This window comes from Macrobrachium rosenbergii, chromosome 55 (assembly GCF_040412425.1).
Source record: "Macrobrachium rosenbergii isolate ZJJX-2024 chromosome 55, ASM4041242v1, whole genome shotgun sequence".
Classification (NCBI taxonomy): domain Eukaryota; kingdom Metazoa; phylum Arthropoda; class Malacostraca; order Decapoda; family Palaemonidae; genus Macrobrachium; species Macrobrachium rosenbergii.
In genome coordinates, this window is record NC_089795.1 from 67,924,163 (window position 1) to 67,930,162 (window position 6,000).

The 6,000-nt window shown below is 34.5% G+C and overlaps 1 long non-coding RNA gene across 2 annotated transcripts in view; it reads left to right on the forward strand.

Annotated features, from left to right (window-relative positions):
- LOC136835379 (uncharacterized) overlaps nt 1-6,000 on the forward strand; it is a 638,801-nt gene that overhangs the window by 33,138 nt on the left and 599,663 nt on the right. For both annotated transcript variants that reach the window (XR_010852120.1, XR_010852119.1), the window contains exon 2: nt 1,746-1,898. This is a non-coding gene — a long non-coding RNA (uncharacterized lncRNA). The remainder of the gene's footprint in view (nt 1-1,745; nt 1,899-6,000) is intronic.

Sequence of the window (6,000 nt, forward strand, 5' to 3'; positions counted from 1 at the left end):
AGAATCTGAATGTATAAAAATGTTATACATAACACTGACAATTGATAAACAAACATACAATATATATATATGCATATATATATATATATATATATATATATATATATATATATATATATATAAACATGCATGCATTATATACAAAATACACCAAATCTTTGTTTCCTTAGTTATAGGCTGGCAATCGCTGTGACTTTCCATTATGTTACTTGACATTTGACTTCATTATTTTGACTTAGGCGTGCTTCAAGAAAGCCATTCACGGGACTGTTGGTACAGCCTGTTGGTGTGTAAATATTCATGTGTGTTCACAGTTATTACAAGACATTCAGAGTATACAAGGAAATGTGTACATTCAAATATACAAGCTTGTTTGTCACCTTGCTCGTATTCAGTTAATTCGTGCCGAAAAAATGTATGCTATTATTATTATTATTATTATTATTATTATTATTATTATTATTATTATTATTATTATTATTAGCAATTTCTGAGAGTATCTGTACAAAATTTCTTTTCATCTACGTGGAATTTATGTTTTTATACTGAATATCTCTTTATATTTATCTGTGTATTGGCCATGAACTGAAATACAAAAATTAATATTGGTTTTGTTTGCAGAAGCTCTCTCTCTCTCTCTCTCTCTCTCTCTCTCTCTCTCTCTCTCTCTCTCTCTCTCTCTCTCTCTCCCCCCAGTCGTTCAACCTATCAATCTTAGTCCTGTCCCATTAATACATTGTCATTTACAAAAGAACCTTCCTATTTGGTCTCGTCTCTCCAAAATCCAATTATTTAAGCGAGCAAGTTGAGACTGGCCTTCTCGTGTTTCTCTCTCTTTATTGGAACAGAACGGCTGGATCCTAACTCTGCGGACACACAAAAGTCTCAAGAGTAAATCCCCTTCCCAGAGATCCTCTGCAGATCCCCCACGAGAGATTCTTGCTAGGATGCTCACTGCCCATGAAGGAAATCCCTGCTTAAGGCTTCGGCTGCGTGTTCCTTCTCGGATAAGACCCGTCCATTGACTTTTTTTTTTTTTTCCGTCTGTCTCCTCTTTTTTCTTCCCTTTTTTCTTCCAGGATTTATATCCCATCCGAGAGCATCCCCATGGGGTTCTCTTTGTTGACATCTGAAGAAGAAACGGTAGGATAAGGTTCATTTTTTCTCTCTTCTTTCCCCCGTCAGGCCTTCGACGACATCTTCTTGGCTTCTGTAGTTTTGTCTGTACACTTGCTCTGGCCTACTTGGAGAGGATGAAGGTGATTTACTTTCGATTTGGAGAGCGATGGGAGCTGTTTCTTTCGTCTTTTCTCCATTATTGTCTCTTTTTTTTTTCTCTTGCAGATGGTGTATTTGATAGATGTACGCACATTTCTGGATGTTCTTAAACAGCTGGTAGTTTTATTTCTTTTTATTTTATTTTGAAAGTCATATCTCTTTGTTCTGTTTTATGTGAATAAGGATATTCTGTATGCTCAATTTATGGAAAGCCGCATTCCCATCCCGTCTCATTTCAGTGGGATCAAATGCAGATCCTTATATTAGCATATTTATATAATGTTTTTTTCTCAGGAAGAGAGAGAGAGAGGCAGAAAGAGAGAGAGGCAAAGAGAGTGTATATTAAATTTGAGATAGGCCAGTTTATAATGATATATGAACAAACACATACACAATTAAGTCAGTATTTATGGGAAACTTAGATCTAAGGATTGTAATTAAAATCAAGTATCTTAATTTATTTTCAGGTTGAAAGACATTGACAGCAGACAACTAAGTGCCTTAGTTCAGTGTTTAATAGTGGCAAAGTGCTAAATAAGCGTTCAAAAGCCAAGCAAAGCCTAAATAAAGAGGTTAAGAAATCCTTGCCTGGCGTCGTTCAGTAAGTGTCAGGGTGTTGGGTAAGTATCCCCTTTCTGTCTTACATGAGAACGCCAGTGACCTTTGTGGTAGCGACGCCAGTCAGACACCAACTAAACCATTACGTTTTGAAGTTACAAGTGTCGATTCTATTTTATGTGTTGCTGCGTTGTATGATTTTTCTGGTCTTTTATCGTGTGTTTATTTTTTTCTTTCGAATGAAATGAGCCATATGGATTCCAATTCATAAATGCTGTATAAATGAAAATTGAATGTTGGAATTTATCCGCGCATGCGTCCATAGTTCGATATTTATGATACACTGATGAGCAATAGAAGTGAATACATTGGCTGCGTATCACGAAATACAAGCATTGAAACGTCATATAATTTTTCCGAGAGCCTTCGGAAATTTCAAAAGTTACAGAATTGCGGGTAGGGATAGTTTTTCCACACGCCAAACACATACAGACACTAGGAATGAGCGCTTGCGCACATGTAAATATATGTCCGTATTTGCGTGTTTCTGTCTATCTGTGTAAGTATATGTGTATATTACATATATAATTATATATATATATATATATATATATATATATATATATATATATATATATATATATATATATATATATGTGTATACATAAACACAGACATATATATGTATATATGTGTGTATGTCTGTATCTGTGTATGTATACATACACAGACATATATAGTATATATATACATATACATAAATACATACTGTATATATATATATATATATATATATATATATATATATATATATATATATATATATATTGCAAAAATGACCAAAATCCATAAGAAATATTGAAATGAAAACAACAGCGTGCCAACTACTTACATGTTTTACGTAACTTCAGGGTGCTAAGTGGCACAAAGTTAAGGTACAGTTAGAAGGAAGTTCTTGCATAAATGAAAAGTGGTAAAAATATATCATTAGGTCGTTTGAAATATGCGATGTCTTAATAATTACTGAACTACGATTGACAAAGTTACTGAACTAGGTAAAAGCATAGTAAGTGCATTTCAACCATTTTAAAAACTTTCCAACACTCCCCTGACTGATATATTTCTCAGAAAATCACCAATTAGGCTAGACATATATATATATATATATATATATATATATATATATATATATATATATATATATAATATATATATATATATATATATATATATTTATATGTTTTTGCAAAGTATATGATCGTGTTCACTGGTTTATCGTTATGATTTAATGCTATTCCGAAATGAACTCGAGTAAGAAAAAGGTAGGATTATGTAGAGCCTCCGTACTTGACCTTTTGCCCTATTCAGGCTCCGAGCGGCTTATCTCTATTCATCTCGGTTAAACGCCTCAGGACGTCTATTAAATCATTTATTTCTATAATGAACTTAGTCGAGTGGTCGTTTTCTATAGTGGGTTCGTCTTCTTTATTCATTTAACATCATTATCACCACCATTAACTTCATAGGCAACAAGTATATTCATTTGTCATCATTTATCTTCATCATTAACAACCACAGTAATTAATAGAAACATAATTTTAACGGCGAAGATAACACAAGCTTATCCTTTTTTCAATATTGATAAGTCTCATAAAATCTTTGTTGTTCTTACCGATTAAGATCTATTTCAAAGAAGCCTTGTCGTTTGTTATATATTCTTGTCCCTACGATATTGGTCATATAAGAGCACTGAAGTTGAGTAAATCCTCCATAGAGATCAGATCAGGTATGATTGAGACTTGAGAGGAAGTAGTCTTTTTAATGGTTATTTTTTACATGCATTAGCTTCATATGATGAGTTCTGAGGCAAGGCTAATAACTTAATGGTGTATGTACGACATAAACTGAGGGAACACCGATCATTAACGTCTATTTATTAACTGCAAGAATTGCCATCGGTTTTTCAGGATATTGGTCCAGAACGCGCTGGCCTCTCTCTGAAACGGCCCCACTTAACCGCGAGAGAGAGAGAGAGAGAGAGAGAGAGAGAGAGAGAGAGAGAGAGAGAGAGATTCAAGCAATTACGTTGAAATGAATGATTTACGGTTGAGAGAATTGAACTAAGGCAGACATATTCTAACTGACGAGATAAAGGTAAAGGTATTAGGGTGAGTGACACATCAACGCAGGGAGGAAGACTGGTATGAAAATTGCGTGGCTCGTCTGAAAGTATAATCTTGTTGTATTTAATCTGAAATTAATCAGTATTTAAGACGATGCTTCTATGGGAATGTATAATGAAATATTTTGAGGGACATGGAACTCTCATTCCCAGGGACCTTCGTGAGTTAGCAAACGTACAGAATTTAATTCATATCGCAGGATAATCTCATCCGTTTGTGCAGTTGTTTCTGGAAAATGAATGAAAAAACCAGTCGAAACGCTTAATTTCCAACCCCATCGTATGCGTGAAACGAAGGAGACCAACAGTGATTTTGATAATAGCAAAAGTAATGGCGACGAGTAACATCCTTACAGAACACAGGGTCATAATATTTTAATGATTTTTATAATTTTGTGTGAAAAATAAAAGTATGAAATAAATTTCAGGCGCAAATACGGTACACTAAAGTTGCGTTTTATCGTTTTTAGCATTCTAGAAACGATAAGCAGTTGAGCTTGGCAAATCTAATATGATATTTATCTGTTTAACTTTAAAAAAATAAAAAATGTTTTTGGCCTTTATGCATCCTTTTCAGTGTGATCACAATTATGCTAAAAATGTATAGTTGGTTCAACAATGGAGAAAGGCATGAAATAATAAAAGTGCATTAACGATAGTTAGGTGACATTTGTTCTAATGGTGAACTTACTTTGCAAAATCTGTCAACTCTTTCTCGCTTACACGTTGACGATTACGCGCCAGTCGACTAAATTCAGCTTGTTTCTCTAAGGGTTTGCATAGCAATGAGATCAAAATATACTTTAATAACTTAAGTGAATGAGCGTTGCTTTATTTTTATTTTAATCTTAAGCTGTATTGTGTATATTTTATTCACTAAGTTTTATGGGAAGCCATTCTTCATTTGTGAAAATTTGATGTAAGAATGCCCGGACTTGGCTTTAAAACCTACCAAAAGTCCTCATATGTCTACATTTCCCTGTTTTATTGCTTACAGGCAGCCAATATATATAACCATTGTAGCTTTAGCCTCATTGTACATGAGAATTTCTGCTGAACGAACACGACTCCCTATAATTCTCAAGCAAGCTCAGAAGCTAAACTACGTTACCGCTGGAGAAGGGCTAGACCAATCAGCACCCTTGTGATTTGTGCGAACGAGTTAAGTTCAAACACTAGAAAAATAATTGACGCATCAGGCATGGGTCGTTGCAAATTATTTACCATGCAAGTGTGTCGGGGGAGGTGGCATTGATTTAGCATGAGAAGAAAGTGGTCTTTATGGTTCAGCTACTGTACAAGAAATTTAGGATGGTCACCACAGGTTCATAGTGCATTTAAACCAGCACATACAAGCCTATCAGAATCTTCATCCACACACGTATACAAGGTTCTAGTTTGGCAATAGTCAAATAAGCCTGTTCACAGATTCCACCACTTTTATACTACTAACAAGAATTAGTGGATGATCTAGCCTTTTTATTTGTCAGCCCTCCAGCTTTAGAACCCTGTGTGAAGGTGGAGTTAAAAGCAAGAGTGTTACTGGAACGACCTTTGAGGTAACAAATGACACACACTGACGTACGAGTACCGTACTTACTATTTTTATTTATAACAGAAGCACGTAGTGTTCAGATCTGATTTAATCTGGTGTAATAAAGTTTTGTCAGATAAATTGTGATAAGCGGTTGTATTGAATTTCCTGATCTTTGTGAAAATGGCATTTTCAAAAATAGCAGTAAATTTTATCTGATAGGAAAAATAAATGCTAAACGTGAGAAACAAGAGTTGGCAAAATATGCTGAGTAGGTTATAACGGTTACCCAACTGGTTTCATTTTATTCAAGAACGATCCGGTGAAACAGGTAGATGAGATCAGGTTATTATTATTCCCTATGTTGTTTATCAAGAACATAAACTACATAAATCGCAATGAAGGTAATTAGCATAAATTCAGAGATCTGTAGTGAATGGGGATCTTC